At 46.4% G+C, this 19,803-nt stretch overlaps 1 protein-coding gene across 1 annotated transcript in view; it reads right to left on the reverse strand.

The window, feature by feature from the left end:
- LOC138493214 (phospholipid scramblase 1-like) overlaps nucleotides 1-19,553 on the reverse strand; it is a 562,563-nt gene extending 543,010 nt beyond the window's left edge. The window contains exon 1 of the mRNA XM_069620366.1: nucleotides 19,408-19,553. The gene's annotated coding sequence lies outside the window, so the exon portion shown is untranslated. The remainder of the gene's footprint in view (nucleotides 1-19,407) is intronic.
- Nucleotides 19,554-19,803: the final 250 nt, after the last annotated feature.

A 19,803-nucleotide genomic window follows, 5' to 3' on the forward strand; every position in this document is an offset into this window, starting at 1 on the left:
TGGTAAAATAATTATTAGGCAGTGTTCTGAAGTTAGTCTCACCACAAAAAAATACCCCAATAATTTAGTACAATATATTAGCAAGAGCTAACAAAATACCATGATACCAAAATACCACGAGATACTAAATATAGCCCCAAAAGATCTCTAACAACATCCTGTCCTCACTCTCCACCACCACCATCTCCACTCCCGCTCCTGTTTCCCTGCCTCCCTTGGCTCCCTTCCCTCCACCCTCTGCACAGTCTTCCCTCCTACCCATAGAACTTGATGAGGTCTCTAAAGTTGTCCGCTCTATGAAGCTCTCATCCAAACAGGTGCTCCCATTCTCCTCTAGAACCATTAAGGACAGCATCTCCACTCTTGCCCCGGCTCTTGCCGACTTCGGTAACCACTCCTTCGCCACTGGCTCTTTCCCTCAAGCACTCGCTTGTGCACCCTCTCCTAAAAAGGCCATCTGCTGGACCATCTTGCCCAGCTAACTATCACTGCCACCCCCTTACTCTTGGAGAAGTTGGTCCTGTCATGATCTCTGCTTCCAAAAGGTCAGGGTTTCCCAACTCCCTTGGAAGCAGATCCATAACCCAGGTTCCGAGTGCCAACCAGTCCCAATGGGGACCTTTTGGACCCAGTCCTGGCGCCAGTGGCACCAGGCTCATAAATATGCCCAGTCCCAGCACTGGAAGCGCCGGGCTCATAATGCTTGGGTGGACTTACCTGCAGCAGACCATGCTGCTTACTTGCCTGCCAGTTGAGCCTCTGATCCTCTTCTGTTTGGAACTACTTTTCCTGTTGGGTGGGGCAGGAGCCACTCCCTAGATTCAGAACACTGGAACTCTTCTGGAAAGCAGGAACTCTTTTCTTACCTAGGCGTGGCTGTGGAAGGAGGCACCTAAGCACTACAGGAGGCTATTTAAACCACACCCGATGGATGAATCTTGCTTTGCGTTATTCTGCATCCTCTGCAGCAGAACGCTCATCGTGTCTTCTGCATCTGATCCTGGGCCTAAGGAAAAAGGCTTACCATCCTGAATCCAGTCTTTAGCAACACCTATAAAGACAAGAAAGAACAGGTTAGCATTACGGTCTTCAGTGACAGCTCTTCACTTACCTGGTCCATCGGCTGTCACCAACGCCTCGCGCTGCATTCCGGCATCTGAAAGACAAAGGCTTACCTACTCTTCGTGCGCTCCGGAGGTCTTCACACTGCATTCCGGCATCTGAAAGACAAAAGCTTACCAACTCTTCGCACGCTCCGGAGGCCTTCGGCGCTGCATCCCGCATCTGAAAGACAAAACAAGGTGCGTTTAAAGACATTGGGGAATTTTAATACTCACGTGCCATTACTCCTTTCCACATCTAACCCAGTGGGTATTCCGGCACCCTGCAGCCGCTCCGAACTTGTACCTGCAAAATAAAAAGACAGTTAGAGCGCATCGTGAAGCAGGCAACAAGCGCTTACTTATGTGCTTCCAGGCGCTTCTATTCATCACACGGGCTCCATCTTCAACTCACTTCAGCCCGTCATCCGCCATCGCCGGAACCCTGCAAAACAAGAAACATCATTACTAAAGACTTTAAAGACATTAGAATTACTCGAAACTTACCGTTCTTGCAGTAAACGACGGACAGCAGTCCTCTGAAGTCAAGAGGCCTGCTCCCCTTATCCAGTGAAGAAACTGGTTACAGCACCCTGCCCCGAGGCAGATGGAGAGCACGGCGTTCACTTACCTAAGGTGAGAGCGTTAACCTTTGGGGTTCTACAGGAGAAGAGAAAGGGAAGAAGAGAGAGACATTCAATAACCCAGTTCCTTAATCCCATATTTTCTATCTGCAGACATCTTACCCTTCGAGTCAGACATACAGTGCACAGAGGTCCAGCCCAAAGAGCCAGCCGTGTGTTACACATCACCTTTGAAGATACGGTATACGCCCAGTCAAGACCGGCGCCTCTACGGGAATCAGGTGAGCGTTACAGAACGCAAAGCCAACCACAAAACTCCCGTCCAGGCGCTATGGAAACCTCGGATACCGACCAGCTAGCCCAGTTACTTGGGGAACTAAGGGCAGAAGTGCATGCAGCCCGTCAGGAAACGAACGCTCTAAGAAGGGAACTGATTATTTCCAAGGAGCGAACAGATGATCTCGCTAGACAATTGCTACAGTCACAAGCCGGACAGACCCCGTTACCCGCATCTGGGGGAAATCTTCCTTCTACATCCTCTATGAATCCAGTGCAGATCAACCTACCTGGGAATGTACCTCTGGCTCCGCCCGAACGATTTTCTGGTGACCCAAAGAGGTTTGCAGTATTTATCAATCAGTGCCGGTTGCATTTCTTATGCCGGCCAGCAGCCTTTCCAACTGATCAAGCTAAAGTAGCTTTCGTGCTTTCGTACCTTAGTGGCAATGCGGCAGACTGGTCGATCCCTCTAGTAAATCAAGATGATCCGGTCCTCCATGATTTTCAAGCTTTTCAGCTCAGTATGGAAAAACTGTTCGCAAGACATTCACAGGGGCAGGCCTTGGACAATGAGCTTCTTTCGTTGCGACAAGGTAATCAAGACCTTTTGGCTTATATTGCGTCTTTCAACAGACTGATAGTGGAAACTCAATGGCCTGAGGACAAAAGGATTACGCTGTTTTATAGAGGTCTACGTGGAGAGCTCAAAGATGTGTTAGCCCAAGTAGTGAATCCCCCACAAGATTGTTCGGACTATATAGACTTAGTCGTTCAAATAGATCACAGACTGCAGAACAGGAAGGCCGATCGTTCCAAGTTTGATGCTCGAGTATTTTCCAAACCGCCAACTCCTTCCAAAGGAGTAGACTCCGGGGAACCCATGCAAATAGGGGGTCTGAAAGGTCCTCTAACACAAAAGGAGCGGGAAAGGAGAAAACAGTTGCAATTATGCCTCTATTGCGGAAACTCAGGGCACTTTCTTCGAGACTGTCCGGTGAAACCTGCCAAGAAGGCAGTAGGAGCTGCAGTTACCAAAGTTAGAAACTCTGAGCAGGGAAACGACCTCGCCCGACAAGAATAGAGGTCCTCTTGCCGAGCGTGAAAACCAGTTCCGTGACCTCGCATTCCGTGATACCTATGGTCCTCATTAGCCCTGATAATCCGGATCGATTACATGCAATTGAAGCTTACGTCGACAGCGGTGCCATCGGCAATTATGTGGATCATGAAATGGTTTTGTGGATGAATCTAACTCTTTGTCCCAAGGCTGTAAAGGACGTCATTACTACGGTGGATGGTACGGAGATAGCCTCCGGGCCAGTAACGCATACCACTCAAGAGGTGACGCTAGTAAGTCAAGATGGACACCATGAGAAGATCGTGTTCGATGTGATCAAGGCCCCTCAGTTTCAGATTATTCTAGGAATACCTTGGTTAGAGAAACACAATCCTCTGATCGATTGGCGAGCAAGAACGGTCCAGTTTCCAGAATGTGTCCCTACTTGTCACCCTCCACCTGGTGTTGCACTGGCAGCAATTTCTTCAGAGACTCCCCAGTTACCTCCCGAATACCTAGAATACCAAGATGTTTTCCGGAAGGATCAGGCTAACTCTCTACCTCCTCATAGGTCTTATGACTGCCAGATAGACCTGATACCTGGATCTACTCCTCCTTGTAGTAGAATTTATGCCCTCACCGAGCCTGAGAACCTTCACCTTCGACAATACCTGGATCAATACCTGGCAAATGGGTTTATTCGTCCTTCCAAGTCCCCTTCTTCTTCAGCTTTGTTCTTCGTTCCAAAAAAGGAAGGAGACCTTAGAACTTGTATAGATTATCGCTCCCTGAACCAGATCACCGTTAAGAATAGATATCCGTTACCTTTGATCCCTGAACTCCTGGACCAAGTCAGAAAAGCATGCATATATACAAAGCTGGATCTTAGAGGAGCTAACCACTTGGTACGAGTAAAAGAGGGCGATGAATGGAAGACGGCCTTCCGCACCAAGTATGGGGTATTTGAATATCAGGTCATGCCCTTCGGACTTTGCAATGCCCCGGCCGCCTTTCAATATTTTATGAACGATGTCCTCAGAGAGCTCATAGATGTGTGTGTTGTTGTTTACATTGACGACATCCTCGTTTATTCTTCATCGGAATCTGAACATCGGAAACACGTGAAAATGGTCCTCGAAAGATTGCGTCAACACAAACTTTTCGCTAAGTTGGAAAAATGTGTTTTCAACGTGACTGAAGTTGAATTCTTGGGATTCATATTATCACCTGGCGGAGTGCGTATGGATTCAAAGAAGGTCGATGCAGTTCTCAAATGGCCATCACCATCCTCCGTAAAAGGTGTGCAAAGCATGTTAGGCTTCGCTAACTTTTACCGCAGATTTATCCCCGAATTCTCTCGAATAGTCCAGCCCATCACTGCCTTGTTAAAGAAAAACAAACGTTTTGAATGGTCTACCGAGGCGGAACAAGCTTTCCAGGATTTGAAGACTAAATTTATCTCTGCATCAATCTTAAAACACCCTCGCCCCGAACTCCCCTACATCGTGGAAACTGATGCTTCAAGCCTTGCCATGGGGGCAGTTCTATCACAAAAGGACCCGGTAACCAATCAGTTGCATCCCATGGCATTTTGGTCCCGCAAATTCTCGCCTCCTGAAATCAATTACACGATTACTGACAAGGAACTTCTGGCTATCAAGTCTGCCTTTAAGGCTTGGCGGCATTATCTGCTGGGGGCCCGACACACCGTTACTGTGATTACAGATCACCGAAACCTGCAATATTTGAAAACCGCAAAAGCCCAATCCTCTAGACTACTCTGTTGGGCATTATTCTTTGCCGAGTTTGACTTCATAATTACCTATCGACCTGTTACAAAGAACGGTAAAGCTGATGCCCTTTCTCGGATGGGAGTGGAAGAACACTTGATCAACCCTAAACCTGTAACAATCATTCCCGAACAAAGAATTCTGGGTGTAATCGCCACAGAATCCATAGAGGAAGTTAAGGATAAAGCCAGGCAACGTGTAACTCCAGCAGACATATAGAATTGGCATCTGCAGGGAAAGGACTTTGCAGTAAAGGACAACTTATTGTATTTCCAAGAACGATTATACCTACCCAGCACAGATTTACAGAAAAAAGTAATCTCTTGTTATCACGATTCTTTAATGGAAGGACATCCCGGTATGGCCAAGACCTCAGAAAAGATCAAGCGCTACTTCTGGTGGCCGTCTTGGAAAAAAGATATCAGAGACTTTATAATGTCCTGTGGAGTATGCGCCCAAAACAAGAGTCAAAAGGAAAGACCAGCAGGCCTCTTACGCCCTATTGACATCCCACCTCGACTTGGCATACGCTTTCTATGGACTTCATCACCGATCTACCTCAATGCTCCGGATACAATGCGATTCTAGTAATCGTGGACTTATTCTCCAAGATGGCGCATTTCATTCCGCTCAAAGGCTTGCCAACAGCAGCAACTCTGGCCCGAGAATTTCTCGAAAACATCGTCCGACTGCACGGTTTTCCTTCGGTTCTAATTTCGGATCGAGGTAGTCAATTTATTTCTCATTTTTGGCGAAGTTGCTGTCGGTCGGCTCAAATTGATGTGAGACTATCGACCAGTCACCACCCTCAGACCGACGGACAAACCGAGAGGACCAATCAAACTCTGGAACAGTATTTACGCTGCATGCTGCAACAAACTGAAAAAACTTGGAAAGACATCCTTTGGATAGCCGAATATGCCTACAATAACTCTGTCCATTCGGGAACTGGGAAAACCCCGTTTTTTCTTTTGTACGGCAGTCACCCTCGAACCTCGGAGTTGGATCCCCTCCAAGATCTTGAAACACCAGCAGTAGACTACCTGCATTCTACAATCACCCAAGCCTTTAAGGAAGCTGTTTCTCACCTTCAAAGGGCTAAAGAACAATACAAGAAAGGAGCAGATCAACATCGGAAGGAAGCCCCTCAATATCAAGTGGGGGATCAAGTCTGGTTATCCACCAAATATCTACCTCTAAAAGGGCCACGCACATTCAACCCAAGATACCTTGGTCCCTATTCCATCACTACCATAGTAAACCCAGTAGCGGTCAAGTTGGACTTGCCCCCGCACATGAAGATACATCCGGTCTTCCACGTCTCTCTATTAAAACCTGTGCAACCTCAAACCCGACTAACTAAATCTCCAAAACCTATCCTAGTTGATGGAGAACTCGAGTTTGAAGTCAAAAGCATTCTGGACTCCAAGATCTCCAAATCTAAACTATTTTACCTAATTGACTGGAAAGGCTACGGCCCCCAAGAGAGATCCTGGGAACCTGCTGAATATGTCCACGCTCCTCGCCTAATCAAAAGATTTCACCGAACATTTCCTGACAAGCCAAAAACCCCGGAGAAGCCCGGTTTGGGAGGGGCCTTGAGGGGGGGTACTGTCATGATCTCTGCTTCCAAAAGGTCAGGGTTTTCCCAACTCCCTTGGAAGCAGATCCATAACCCAGGTTCTGAGTGCCAACCAGTCCCAATTGGGACCTTTTGGACCCTGTCCTGGCGCCAGTGGCACCAGGCTCATAAATATGCCCAGTCCCAGCGCTGGAAGCGCCGGGCTCATAATGCTTGGGTGGACTTACCTGCAGCAGACCATGCTGCTTACTTGCCTGCCAGTTGAGCCTCTGATCCTCTTCTGTTTGGAACTACTTTTCCTGTTGGGTGGGGCAGGAGCCACTCCCTAGATTCAGAACACTGGAACTCTTCTGGAAAGCAGGAACTCTTTTCTTACCTAGACGTGGCTGTGGAAGGAGACACCTAAGACTACAGGAGGCTATTTAAACCACACCCGATGGATGAATCTTGCTTTGCGTTATTCTGCATCCTCTGCAGCAGAACGCTCATCGTGTCTTCTGCATCTGATCCTGGGCCTAAGGAAAAAGGCTTACCATCCTGAATCCAGTCTTCAGCAACACCTATAAAGAAAAGAAAGAACAGGTTAGCATTACGGTCTTCAGTGACAGCTCTTCACTTACCTGGTCCATCGGCTGTCACCAACGCCTCGCGCTGCATTCCGGCATCTGAAAGACAAAGGCTTACCTACTCTTCGTGTGCTCCGGAGGTCTTCACACTGCATTCCGGCATCTGAAAGACAAAAGCTTACCAACTCTTCGCACGCTCCGGAGGCCTTCGGCGCTGCATCCCGCATCTGAAAGACAAAACAAGGTGCGTTTAAAGACATTGGGGAACTTTAATACTCACGTGCCATTACTCCTTTCCACATCTAACCCAGTGGGTATTCCGGCACCCTGCAGCCGCTCCGAACTTGTACCTGCAAAATAAAAAGACAGTTAGAGCGCATCGTGAAGCAGGCAACAAGCGCTTACTTACGTGCTTCCAGGCGCTTCTATTCATCACACGGGCTCCATCTTCAACTCACTTCAGCCCGTCATCCGCCAAGGAAGATTACTTACATTGTTATTTTAGGTGAACTTGCACTCCTCTTCAGACTTTACATCCCTACCGGTTCCCGCGTTACACCCGTTACCTTCACTGGCTTTGAGATGTTCTGCTGGTTTTTCGTGGGGTCTTGATTCCTTTGGGAGCATTGCACAGGCGTGCACTGTCTCTGTGACTCTTGCTCCACATGTCTCATGCTCGTCCTACAGGCCGGCAGTGTAGGCACTGTTGCAGGACCGCACGGTCCACCTTTCCAAGGTTGTGCCACCACTTCTCAGTCTCCAGCCATGTTCCTGACCAGCTCCAGACCACCAGGCAAAGGATTCTCACCGTCTGCTTCCAGTCTCCAGCAGATGAACAAGTTACTTACCAACTGGTAACGTTCTTTCGACTGGATGTTCCTCCAACGTATTCCACATCTTGGACATTACATGTCAATCATGTGGAATACGTTGGAGGACACAATCCATTCGAAGTTGGCTTTCAGCTTCTTCGTAGCGCTCTCCACGTCTTCCTGGCGTAACCCAAGTTGTACTTTCTCCCGTGCTTCTCTCCTTTTCGGCTGGACCGCATCCAGGACTTTTCTCTCTTTCACTGAGTCCTTCATCTATTTTCATGTTGCTTAAGTGAACAACCCCACACGGAGCACTATAGCGTTTCCTCCCGTTTCAAGGGTGACTCTTCATGGCTCCTTGAGGCCACCTTTTCTCGGTACTTGCATTGGTGCTAATCTTTATGCCTCAGATGATCTCCTTTTTCTCAGTAAGGGAAACTGACATGATGTCACACTAAGACATGGATGTATCAGCCAGAGGGGGGTGGTGAAAGGGTGATAGAGGTTCCGGGCAGGTTGGAGTTCAGGAGTTGTGCTGCCTATCAGCTAGGTGGTCGTCCTTCCGCATTAAACCACCACTAGGGGGAATATTGGATAGCAGCCTCATCTCTCTAGTCTCATGAGAAGGGTCCCCCCCCCAGGGAGAAGTGACATCTAGTGAATCATCACAGTATGTGCAAATATATTCTTTGTGTTTGTTTTCATGTATGCATGCAAACAAGCAGTTGTTTGAATGTGCTGCTGATTGACAGAGTATATGCTGTATGAATGTGTGTAAAAGAGAGCGTGTGTACCTGCATGTGTGAAGGGGGAGCTAGCTGCTAAATTTAGAGTTGGGTGCTGTTGGTGCTTGGCTTTCTTTTGCTTTACCTTGATCCACAGTAAAATTATTTACTGTGCTTCAAGGGTAAAACAAACATGAAAGTTTTATTACATGGCGAAGTGAAGCAGAAGGAGAGGGCCTTAGGGATGACATGTTAAATGTGTTTAATGATAATTAAAAGAAAAATGCCTCACTGTCCCTATGGCTGTGAGGGATTTCCCCAACTATAAAGTAAACTAAGGGTGCTTGTCAGTCCTCAACAAAAAAAAGGCAGTCCTCAGTCCGTGATCTATCTGCTATCAAGCCCTTCCACTATATCCAAATAACAGAAAATGGTGATGGCCTTCTCACTCTGGCTTTCTTGGGTCAATGTTCAGAGGATCTCGCTCTCGACATATTTTGCACAAACAGTTCAGGATGAATACGTTTTCCACTCTCCTTTTAAACTCTTCAGGAAAAATTGCAACACTGTTTTTAAATTAAATGTCTCTAGTCCTTTATTTTTGTGAATGATTTCTCTTTTCACAACACCATAGCCATTTTCTCTTCCTTGGCTTTATGTTCTGATTCACTTGCTTGAACCCTCCAGGTGTCCTTAGTTTTCCCAAATGTCCCTTCGGGTTTATATACCATGACCCCCTTGTCTCGTATCTCTCTTGGGCCTTCCAAACCACTTTGGCATTCTGTGCTTCTTAAGCGTTTTGTTGCTTTTAATATTTCTATCACATAGTCATCTCTCCGGTTTCTCAGGCTCCCGTAACCCTCTTTCTCTTGGTCCGTGGGTCTCCACTCACCTCCCTCTACCATAGGCAACCCTGTTACCTTTTGTATCTCTTGGTGTCCTCGAGCTGGCGTCCCAGTGGGGCTGGGCCATTTGCCTTCCTTCTCGCTGTTCTTGGCCCATAAGCCTCTGCTTCTTGAATGGTCCCTGGCACAGCAGACTTCTGGCTTCTTGAAATCAGAATGGAGGATTCTTTCCTCGATTCCCTCCTGGCCTCAGTGCTGTTTCCTAGGCCCCTGACCCATCGCGGCTGCACCGTGGTCACACCACAAAGGAAGATGATTTTCCCATCTCTGTCATTCTGCTGTGTCGCCTCTCTCTGCACCAGTCTTCTGGCATCTCTACTTCCCCGCTTCTCTCCACGGTACAGCAGGCTATGTGATCTAGTGTGGCTCCTCCCCTCCAGGATGTCAGCACACTAGGGACTTGCCTCCGTATAGGATTCTCTTTATATATATGAATGCTTGCATACATAAAAGGGGTGTGTTGTTGTAAGTCCACAGCTGACTTTAACTGGCCTCCAGCATTAACTTGCGCCAATAGTAGAAAGTGTTATCAGTCTTGGTTGTAGGCCATATAGTTGTACCATTGGTTTCTTCTACTCCCATATAGGCAGAAATGTTGTTCTTTGGAAGGCGTGCCATAAAGGAATGGGTGTCCTCGTGCCACATAGGAGAGTCACTTCAAGTGAGGTTCTGCTTGGTGGGCTCACCTCCCTAGCCTCAAAGGGGGTGGCTCCCCACTGGGAAGAAAGGACAAATTGCCTAAAGTCATCGCAGTGGCTAGACTACCTTACTTTGGCAGTACCAGTCTGGCCATATACTCTAATGGTACCATGGTATTTCTTTACTGGGCAGCAAGGGCAAAGGAAGCATGCTAAGTGTTATGCGGCTGGATGGCCTACATTGGTTGTGCCACTCTACCCGTATATTCTTAATGTGGCATAGAATTTATTTTTACTGTGCATCAAGTGATACTTTAAATTTGGCCTTGTTCCATGGGCCCTGTGACAATTAAGATGAGATTTTATAACTTATAGACATATTCTTCAACTTTCGACAAAGACTATTTGCCTGAATACCCTTATCGTCATACCCATAGGGCCCCTTTTCTCCAGATGTCTCGATTTCCTTTCAGGAGGGGGTTTCTTGTGCTTTTAATAGTTTGTGCTTTTAGTGTAATTAATATCTTACTTTTTAGAATAACTTGATTTAACAGTTCTTTTATTTTGCTACCACAGTTCTGTTCTTTTGGATTCTTCCCTGGAGGGTTAACACCCCCTCTTGAAGAGTGTAGCTTGTCCTAGGCTGATGCTACCTTATATAGGCGAAGGATTTATAGAATTTGTGCTGTAACAGTATCATCTTTATGAATGAGATAACTGCTGGTTTAGTAGGGTGGGACGGAGTAGAGGTTTAGAAACCACTACTCACCCATGTCCTGCTGCAGAGTAGAAGTAATTTCATCACAGAGAGGCAAGTGGTTGGAATCTAGCTTGGACTACGCCTCAAGCTTGTCAGCCAAAATAAAAGAACTGTGCAGGCAACATTAGAAACATTATCAGGAAAGGTCTTGAAACTGAACATGGATTCCTTGAAGGGCTTGAAAGTCAGTGTCCTTTTGCAATTTGTGTCAGGAAAGGGGACTCTGTCACAGTAAGGCTAGCAAGCCTGAAATACTAAAGAATATCCAAGCTTTTGAGGAAGCAAAGAGGGTGGAGACCTTGAGGACGGTTAGTGACCCTGAGACCCAAAGCAAAGTACTTATTTCAGTGGGGGGCATAGCAGAAAAAAAGGGACAGGGAAATCTGCTCTTGCCACTTTTACCAAAGGGAAGGTAGTGTGATTTCCCAAAGGTCCTGAGTTTCAGCCACCTCCATACGTAGTAACTCTGGGCTGACCGCAATAGGAAGTTCCTTCTAGAAGAAAGGGAAGTAGCATTAACATAACAGAAACAAAAGAATCATGTAATGCTGGAGATAGAGGGAGGGCCACATGCAATCTTCTGGCGGGCGAAGTGTTTAAAGACAGGGAACACAGGGAACCCCTCAGTGCCATGCCCTCAAGGATCTAGTGCAGCCATACGAGGGGGGGAATTATATATTTGATTTGTTTGAGGCAGCAGAGTTAGGCTTCCAGTTCCAGCAGGTGGAGACAGAATTGTGGGGTGCCACCCTGATGAATCACTTACAGTCCCACGATCATTCCGCTAGCTCTTAATAGGCATATTTATCCAAAGAATGTCTTCAGCCAGCCTGATGAACTTCTGCCAAACCCCAAAGCTTTTGAATAAAATTGGCACAAATCTGAACTGCTTGAAAGCATTCTACTTCTAAAGCTGAAAAACCATCATCTTTTTATCTTTCAAATCCTAATAAAAGTTTTAAGCTCAATGGCAACCATGAAGAACATGGAAAATGTGCTCTCTTTTCACGATTCACAAAGACATTCATTATATCATCTAAGTTACAATAATATTGAAGGTTTTTAGCCAAAGAACTCCAATTATAAATTGTACAATTACTATTTTAGAGAGCTTTGTTGAATCTAGGGATTTTGCCCCTTCTCCCCAACCGCGGGCCACCCTCTCTGGGACTGGGGTGATGAGCCTGCTGTACAAAATACTCCCTAGAGGACAGGGAAAGCGGGATCACATTGGGGGTGACACCCCACCTCCCTGGGGACGACTGCTGGAACAGTTATTCCCATTCTCCTCCCCTTAATGACAAGTCACAAGCATTCATTGGGTATGCAGAAATTGAGCAGGTTCACCATATGCAAGGACACATTTGGGTGGATGGCTTGGTCTCTGACCCACCTCTGATACAAACTCCATCTGCAAACCAGAACAGATGGGAGACCTTCCTCCACTCCAAGCAGGCCCTGAAATATGCTGATGGGTCTGAAGAGAAGGAGACAAGCTGATGAGTAGCAAACACTGGCCTGTGCTATCACGCAGAGAAGGAAGTCCAGCCACCTCAGGGGAAGCCCAACCGGGGAACCATGCAGTCGGCGTGGATGGGGGAAACCGGAAGCAGCCCGCAGAGCGATACCTCTCCTGCAGCGGCAGAGAACCCGCTGAATCCGAGGCCACTGGGAAAAGGAACCACTTATGCAGATGGAGGTGGTAATGCAGACTAACTTTTCCCACGTAGCAGGAAGGAGCATAGACAAATCCATTGGCTGTGCATCCTTGACGCACAAGACACAAAGGGGTCCGTGCATGCCGGAAAGACTGCCTGCAAGACCGAAGTCCGCCGCTGGACTGCAGGTACGTGGCCCACACTAGTAGTGGGTAGTGAGAGAGATATATAACCCAGCCGGGGCTGAAGGTCCGAAAACCCCAGAATGGGGTGTGAGCAACCATCAGAGAAACTGTAAAACATGCAGGCCAAGCCACCCTATAGCCCACCCAGGGATGCCAGTGAGAAGACCCCTGTAGGGGGCGAGAATAATGGTCGGGAAAACATAAATCAAAGCAGGGTCAAGCCAGCCCATTGCCCATCCAGGGCTGCCATCCGCAAGACCCCAGAGGGGGATAAGATAAACAGACAGATAAGACAAGTGGGGCCAAGCTGACCCATAGCCCAGATGGGGCTGATACCGAAAGGACCCTAGAGGGAGTAAGAGAAGTCACCAGAATTGTTGCAACCAAGACGGTGCCAAGCAGGCCAGAAGCACAACCAGTGATAAAACACAAAGACCCAGGAAGTGTTGAGCAAAACTACAATCACAGCCAAAGCACGAGTCAGGCAAAGTAAACATTGAGCCTTCCCGAAACAGAATACAGGGGTGTCCGAGTCAGGAACAATAGAATGGAGTGTTTGGTGAATATCAGACACCAGAAGTCAGAGGACTTCCTTGTTTTTTCCATCTCTCTCAGTGGGGAATGAACAAAGAACTACTGGGATTTACTGACAAAGTCTGTTGGCCTAAAATGGAACTTTGAGACACATTCTTTTATAAATTACAATAATTAAAACAGCCACCACCAAACATACAGGGGGAGAGCCATGCTATTCTAAATGATTGCATAGTTGTTTTCAGTCTTTCATAGTGGTAGCTTGAACAGTAGGTTACAGTTAAATAGATGAGTGTTTATTTGTTCGATCTCCTGTTGAGCACACTTTTTATGGTTTTTTAAGAGTAGAGAATTCATCATAGTAATATGGCTTACATACGTTTTTTTCTTTATTGTGGAATAAAGCAGTGTGTGAAACATATCCCCTTGTCCGTCCCCTATGTCTGACTTACAAACAGCTCAGGATGACTCGAAGAACATGATCACGTGATAAGATTGTGTGTCCCTAAAAAATGAATGTTTTATCAAATGTAACTTCTCGATGTTGTCAATTTTGAAAATACTAAGGACTAAATTCACTACTCATGAGGCCCTATGACATTACACATTTGTTTGCATGCGATCATATTCTTAATAATTGTGAGACACAGTTACACCAGCATCCAGAGGACAAAGATATCTCAGAACGTTATGGAGCTTGCAAAGTCTGCTGACCGTTATGGGAGTTCTCGCATCCACATTAAGACTCTGGCAAGCACGCCTAAAACCAGAAGAGAAGGCTTCTTACAAAAGTAAAAACCTCAAGGATTAGGGGGCACAAGTTCAAAACCTTCTTCCAAGAAAGGCCTCCAAAACTCTGAAGGAAAATACTCCACAGAAAAGAACAGAGATGGTACTTCAAACACTGGGGCACTACCACCCTCAACACCCAGATGATGTTTTCTGTGTGGGCACTTTACACATAGGTGATGTGACTTGCAAGGGCAAACACAAATAGGCAATAGTCAGTGATGGTCTCAAGGAAGAGACTATAATCATCAGGGTGGTCATCCTTGTGAATACGTTCCCACTAAACCAGGGAGTAGCCAAATGTTCCATAGTCACTCGAAGCGGAAAGGTTACCGGGCCGCCATGACAGTCAGGTGCCGAGGATAAGTGTCTGTTGGCGAGTCCAATCCGATCCCCAAGAGGGTTCCAACCAGTCTTAAATTCCCACCAGAAGAGCAAACAGGTAGGGTAGGTCCCCCACAAGATCTAGAGGGAGGAAACCAGCAGGTTAGGAAATTGACTCAACAACCCCTTCTGTCGCCATAATGTGCAAGGTACTATGAATCACTTGCTGTTCTGTCCAAGGATACTGAAGAACAGAGAAAAGGACACTAGAACCTGATCTGGCGAAATGAGGATGAACTAAGAAAATCAATGTCAGAGAAAGGTAGATCCACAAAACCAGGAGGAAAGGAGAATTCAGCAGAGTTCCGTCCCATTGGGCAGCAGAAGCCAGCAGTACAAAAGAACACTAGGAACAGGCAAAAGGCACTTCCAAGCATATCAGAGGTAAGGCAAAGGCTGTCCCTTAGACTAGCGTGGTGCTGGTACACCAATGTTCAGAGCAAACAGGGTTAATGCAAAAGCAGTGCTTTAGGCTAGCATGTCATCGGTTTGGAGAGGTTCTGAGCAAACTGGTTACAAAAAGGCAACCCTTTAAGATGGCATGGCATCTGTACAGAGTGGGTCAGATGAAGCCTTGGGTACAGTAAACAGCATGTTGGGTTCTACCTTATCTGGTTGTTTCTGGTGTGTGTGTCTGTGCTTAGAGTGTTGAGTATGGAGTGTTGGCTCTGTAGAATGTTATTATGTAAAGCTGCTGTGATTCCAGAGAGTGAGTTGGGAACTGATGCTTGAGCACAGGGGGACCGGTGGATGTCTCTTAGATTAAGAACTTGTCTCTCATACTAAGGACTTGTCTTATGTATACCATATCTACTCCTATTGTACTTACCTGTAACCTACAAACCCAGTAAAGCTGTCTACGTCACCTGAGGCTCCAGAGTAATTTATACCACCCCTAAAGCTTCCAATGTAACACTGGTGACGAGGATCTTGGAGACTGAAGGGAAGAAGGTACAGAAAAGGAGCAAGGAGCAAGCTAAGTACAGAAAAGGGTTAAAGAAGTGAACAAACTGGAACGAGAGGACAAGTGGTGGAAAAGAAGTTTCCCACCAGGAAGCAGTGAGGAAACAGCAGGATCCAACGCCACCCTCATGCCCTAGCCCCAAGGTGAGCACACCCCGTGCCATGCATGTCTTGAGTGGGCAGGGACATCTGGAGTGATTTTGAGGGGCAGCGCTGCGCACCTTTAATGGTTCTGTCACTTAGCCACTTGGTAATCTCCCTTCACCACAGCAAGCGCCTGAGAGAATTATTGGAGAGCTGAGACATGGCAAAATGGAAGGGAGTGGCAGCTTACAATGGCAGATTGTAAGGGGCCAGGGAACAATCTAGTGATTCTGGTGGTCAACGTTGAGAACTGCAACTAAGAGGAGAGACCGGAGCTACAGTGAAGGAGTTAGTCAAAGTCCTTACAGGTTATGGATTGGATGTGGTGTGTTGTTGGAGTTCAGCCTGCTTTGGTGTGTGGACATCATGGCTGGTGTGGGCCAGATGACGGTTGGCCCTGGGAGATGTGGTCGTGTTTGAGGTCCGCACAGCAATGGTGACGTCATCAGGCTCTGTGGGGTACCAGCGATATGTGCTGGTGGAGAACGTTGATACCAGTGTTCTTGGAACCTGCAGCAGTCAGAACTAGATTACGGCAAGGTATTGGGAGTTCCAAAAAAGAAAAGGACTGCCGACATGTCTCTAACGTGCTCAACGAGTAGAAGTTCTGGGGGTAAAGGACCTTCCAACGTGCCTTAGCGTTCACTGGAACAGTTGGATCGGTGCATCTGAGTGCTACAGGGACTTGAAAGGGAGATACATCAATGTGTATTTAGGATGTCACTGTTGAGGATTTCGTATTATCAGGTCGTGAGTATGCAACGTTGTTATCCTTTCGCTTCTGTGTGAATTGGACTACGGCGTGACCCAAAGTACGGAAACAGCTGATTCTACTGACTTCCTTTTGGGTAGCGCTTGGATTACAATGGTTCCATCATAATTTGGAATGAAATGTGAAATTTCTTCACATTTTTATGGCGTTTACCGTACGCTCTGTATCACTGCAATGCATTTGGTTTAGGTTTCATGGGAAATACTAATTCTGTTACGTTTATTGTTTTGATGTTTACTGTAGGACTCGTATTACTGCGATTTTGTTTTTTTGGTCACATATTTGTGCAGCGATTAAGCGGCTTCACTGAGGTCAACTTTAGACCTAATTGGGTTGTTTTGGTAACAACTATTGAAGTGGTATGTGATGTGAGTTACTGTGGCTGATGAGTGTGGGGCCATCATATTTAGTATGCTGAGTGAAAACATATTGGTTGCAATGTGGCATGTAGTTTAGTTAGTTGGTGTTGGTTTTGCGCAGGATGGTGGGCTGGTTTACTTGTGCGAGTTGCATAATAGGCCTGTTATGGTACTGTTGATAGTTCTTGTGGAGGTATGGCTATTTGGTAGCTACTTTAAGGGTCTTTGGAGGGGAATAGCTTTATTGCTTGGAGCGGTTTTCTGGATAGGTGAATTTACAAGGATAGTCTATGTTTTGTGGTCTTATACATTTTTGGTGGTGACTGTTCCTTCTGTCTCTTCCGTAGTGTTTGTATTGTTATGTAAGGGGGAAGATGTGTTGGGTTCTACCTTATCTGGTTGTTTCTGGTGTGTGTGTCTGACCTTAGAGTGTTGAGTATGGAGTGTTGGCTCTGTCGAATGTTATTATGTAAAGCTGCTGTGATTCCAGAGAGTCAGTTGGGAACTGATGCTTGAGCACAGGGGGACCGGTGGGTGTCTCTTAGATTAAGAACTTGTCTCTCATACTAAGGACTTGTCTTATGTATACCATATCTACTCCTATTGTACTTACCTGTAACCTACGAACCCAGTAAAGCTGTCTACGTCACCTGCAGAGCCAGAGTAATTTATACCACCCTTAAACTTTCAATGTAACACAGCAGTCTCTTAGACACTGGCAGAGTGGAATAGTAAGCCATGCAGACGAGCAGATGGCCTCGCAGAGGCAAGGCTGTGGAGACAGAGGGGAAACTGACAACATAGTATCATGAACAACGAGTTCTAAACATACAGGACTCGTCGGATATGTTGAGAGCTGCATCCTCCTTTGTGTTACCCTTCATGCAGGGGTGGACTGGGAACCAAAAGTGGCCCCATATTACACATTTCCGACAAGCCCAACCCTTTTGCTACGGGAACATTTGGAAATATCACAGAAAAGAGGCCCAGGGTGCAGAGGCCTACCAGGAAATGTCCAGAGTTACCTATTGGCCAGTTCACCCCAGCCTTCATGCATTTGAGCACCAGCGTGAGCTCTTCCCCCTCATGACCGTGAGCAGTTCTGGGAAATGTAGTCCTGTTTCCCAGGCACCTTTACGAGCACCAGCATCCCCAGAGTGGTCTGCATGACCGTAAAGTGCTGCGCAAAACACCTCCTCGTGGGAAGTCTTTGAGCTTGCTTTAATCCACCCTTACCATCAAACTGTGTGCTCGAATTGCCTTCCAGTGTTTTTTCAAAGTGGCCATGTGAGAGTTAATGACTTAATTTGGAGCTGTAAACCTGATATTGGTGTAATAAAACCAGGTTTGCTTCAGCCACTCAATTTATGAGCACTGCATGTCCTTCTCTGGAGTCTTGTTACAAACATTGCCAAACGCCACTAGTTTTAGCTGGTGCAAAAGTATTAGGCATTTGGCAGGTAACAAAAGCCCTAACTTTTGGCATTGCCAGTGCTTGTTTTCCTTTCGTGTTTGCTCAATAACTAGTTTTAGCTGGTGCAAATGTATTAGGCATTTGGCAGGTAACAAAAGCCCTAACTTTTGGCATTGCCAGTGCTTGTTTTCCTTTCGTGTTTGCTCAATAACTTCCTGCCTTTCTAAGAAATGTTTACATGTCACTTTCCAGTGGTTTATTTTCAACAATTTTACAGCAGGATGTTAACTTTTTAGCATAGATGGCAGGAAAACGCCTGTTAAAAACGTCTTCTAGTTCAATGTATTGATATAAATGGCAACACCCTCTACAGCAAATTTGCAATTGGCAAAATATATATAGTGTTCTTACATAGTACTTCGCACAGGGTCTCTCCCACTTCTAAGATCCATCATAAAATGTCCATTTTTAAGGTTACTCAGATTCAGATAAAACATGCTCCGTGAAATGTCCCTCCTTTCCACCACCTAAAGGAAAATTGAAGGGTAAAGCAAAGGCGATTTCTGCCTTTAATGCAACTATGTGGTGGAAAAGTGTAAATGCCGCTTGCAAAGCATTTACAGCAGAGTCGTAAGGAATATGCCTGCTGTCACCAAGTGGTAATTGCAGTTGGATTTCATAAGAATCGCTGCATTGACCCCAGCATGAAACTCCATGCTGGTGTTAAATCACCCCCATTTGTATGGCAGATCGGAAAGGGAGCAGGACACGTTACACACCCCTCACTCCGCAACAACAGCCCCAGAACAAATTAAGCAAAAAACAGAGGTAAACGCTTTTATCAACCCCCCCCCCCCCTCGCGTTCTTTCTCAAAATTTAACTTTATTTAAATGTGTAAATAATTAAAAATGAAAATTCTTAAAAAATATTTTGTATCTGCTGCTGGATGATGATGCAATGTGATAATACCAGGCTCCGTGTATTTAATAGAATATAACCCCCAACTCAGTGTATGAGGGGGATTTGCCATTGCAAAGATGCAAAGTGGTCCTTACATCCTAAAAGACTGCACATTCTTTAATATTCCGAGAGAGGGGGTTAGGATAAAGCCAACCTCGGTAGGATGCAACACTCAAAACAGAATGCATATCGAAAAAAAATCATACATTGGCAAACAGGTGGAGGATCAAAGTACAATATAACTAAAGTGTGCCAACTGAAAACTGGTGTTCGGTCTATCTACTGGGCCAGTTAACGACGGCTAAGCCGGCCAATTACTCCAAAGGCCTGTGTGCACATCAGCAGGTGGTGAAGTGTCTTCTCTACGATAAATCACGTAACACAAACAGTGAAAGCCCTCTGCATACATGGAGAAAGTTAATCGCGCTCAGGCGATGCGCTCTCACCTTTGCGGTCTCTGGAAACGAAGCCCTATCACGGACCAAACCGTCAGCTGGTTGGGCAGAAAACCAGGCAGTACAACCCTATGCACTAAAATACAGCCTAGACCCTGAAACCCCCGAGCACAGAATCAGGCAGGGACAGAATTGTGAATCCGCTCTAGAGCGTACTGCGAGCGATACCGAGAGCGAAGTGACGCCATAAGGGGCGTACTCGAAGAGTAGGTGCTCGAATGTCTGGACGTTCACTGCTTGTGACGCAGTAGCCCTTCGAAATGAAAGGCGCCGATTTGTGATGAAAGGATTTAGTTCACCAGTGCAAGTTTCGCTTGGCTGTACACGCTGCTGACATGAAACGTTCATATTAACAGACCTTTGAGAGGATGAAGCAACAGGCTATTT

The sequence above is a fragment of the Ambystoma mexicanum genome, chromosome 10 (assembly GCF_040938575.1).
Source record: "Ambystoma mexicanum isolate Mex_15411 chromosome 10, UKY_AmexF1_1, whole genome shotgun sequence".
NCBI lineage: Eukaryota > Metazoa > Chordata > Amphibia > Caudata > Ambystomatidae > Ambystoma > Ambystoma mexicanum.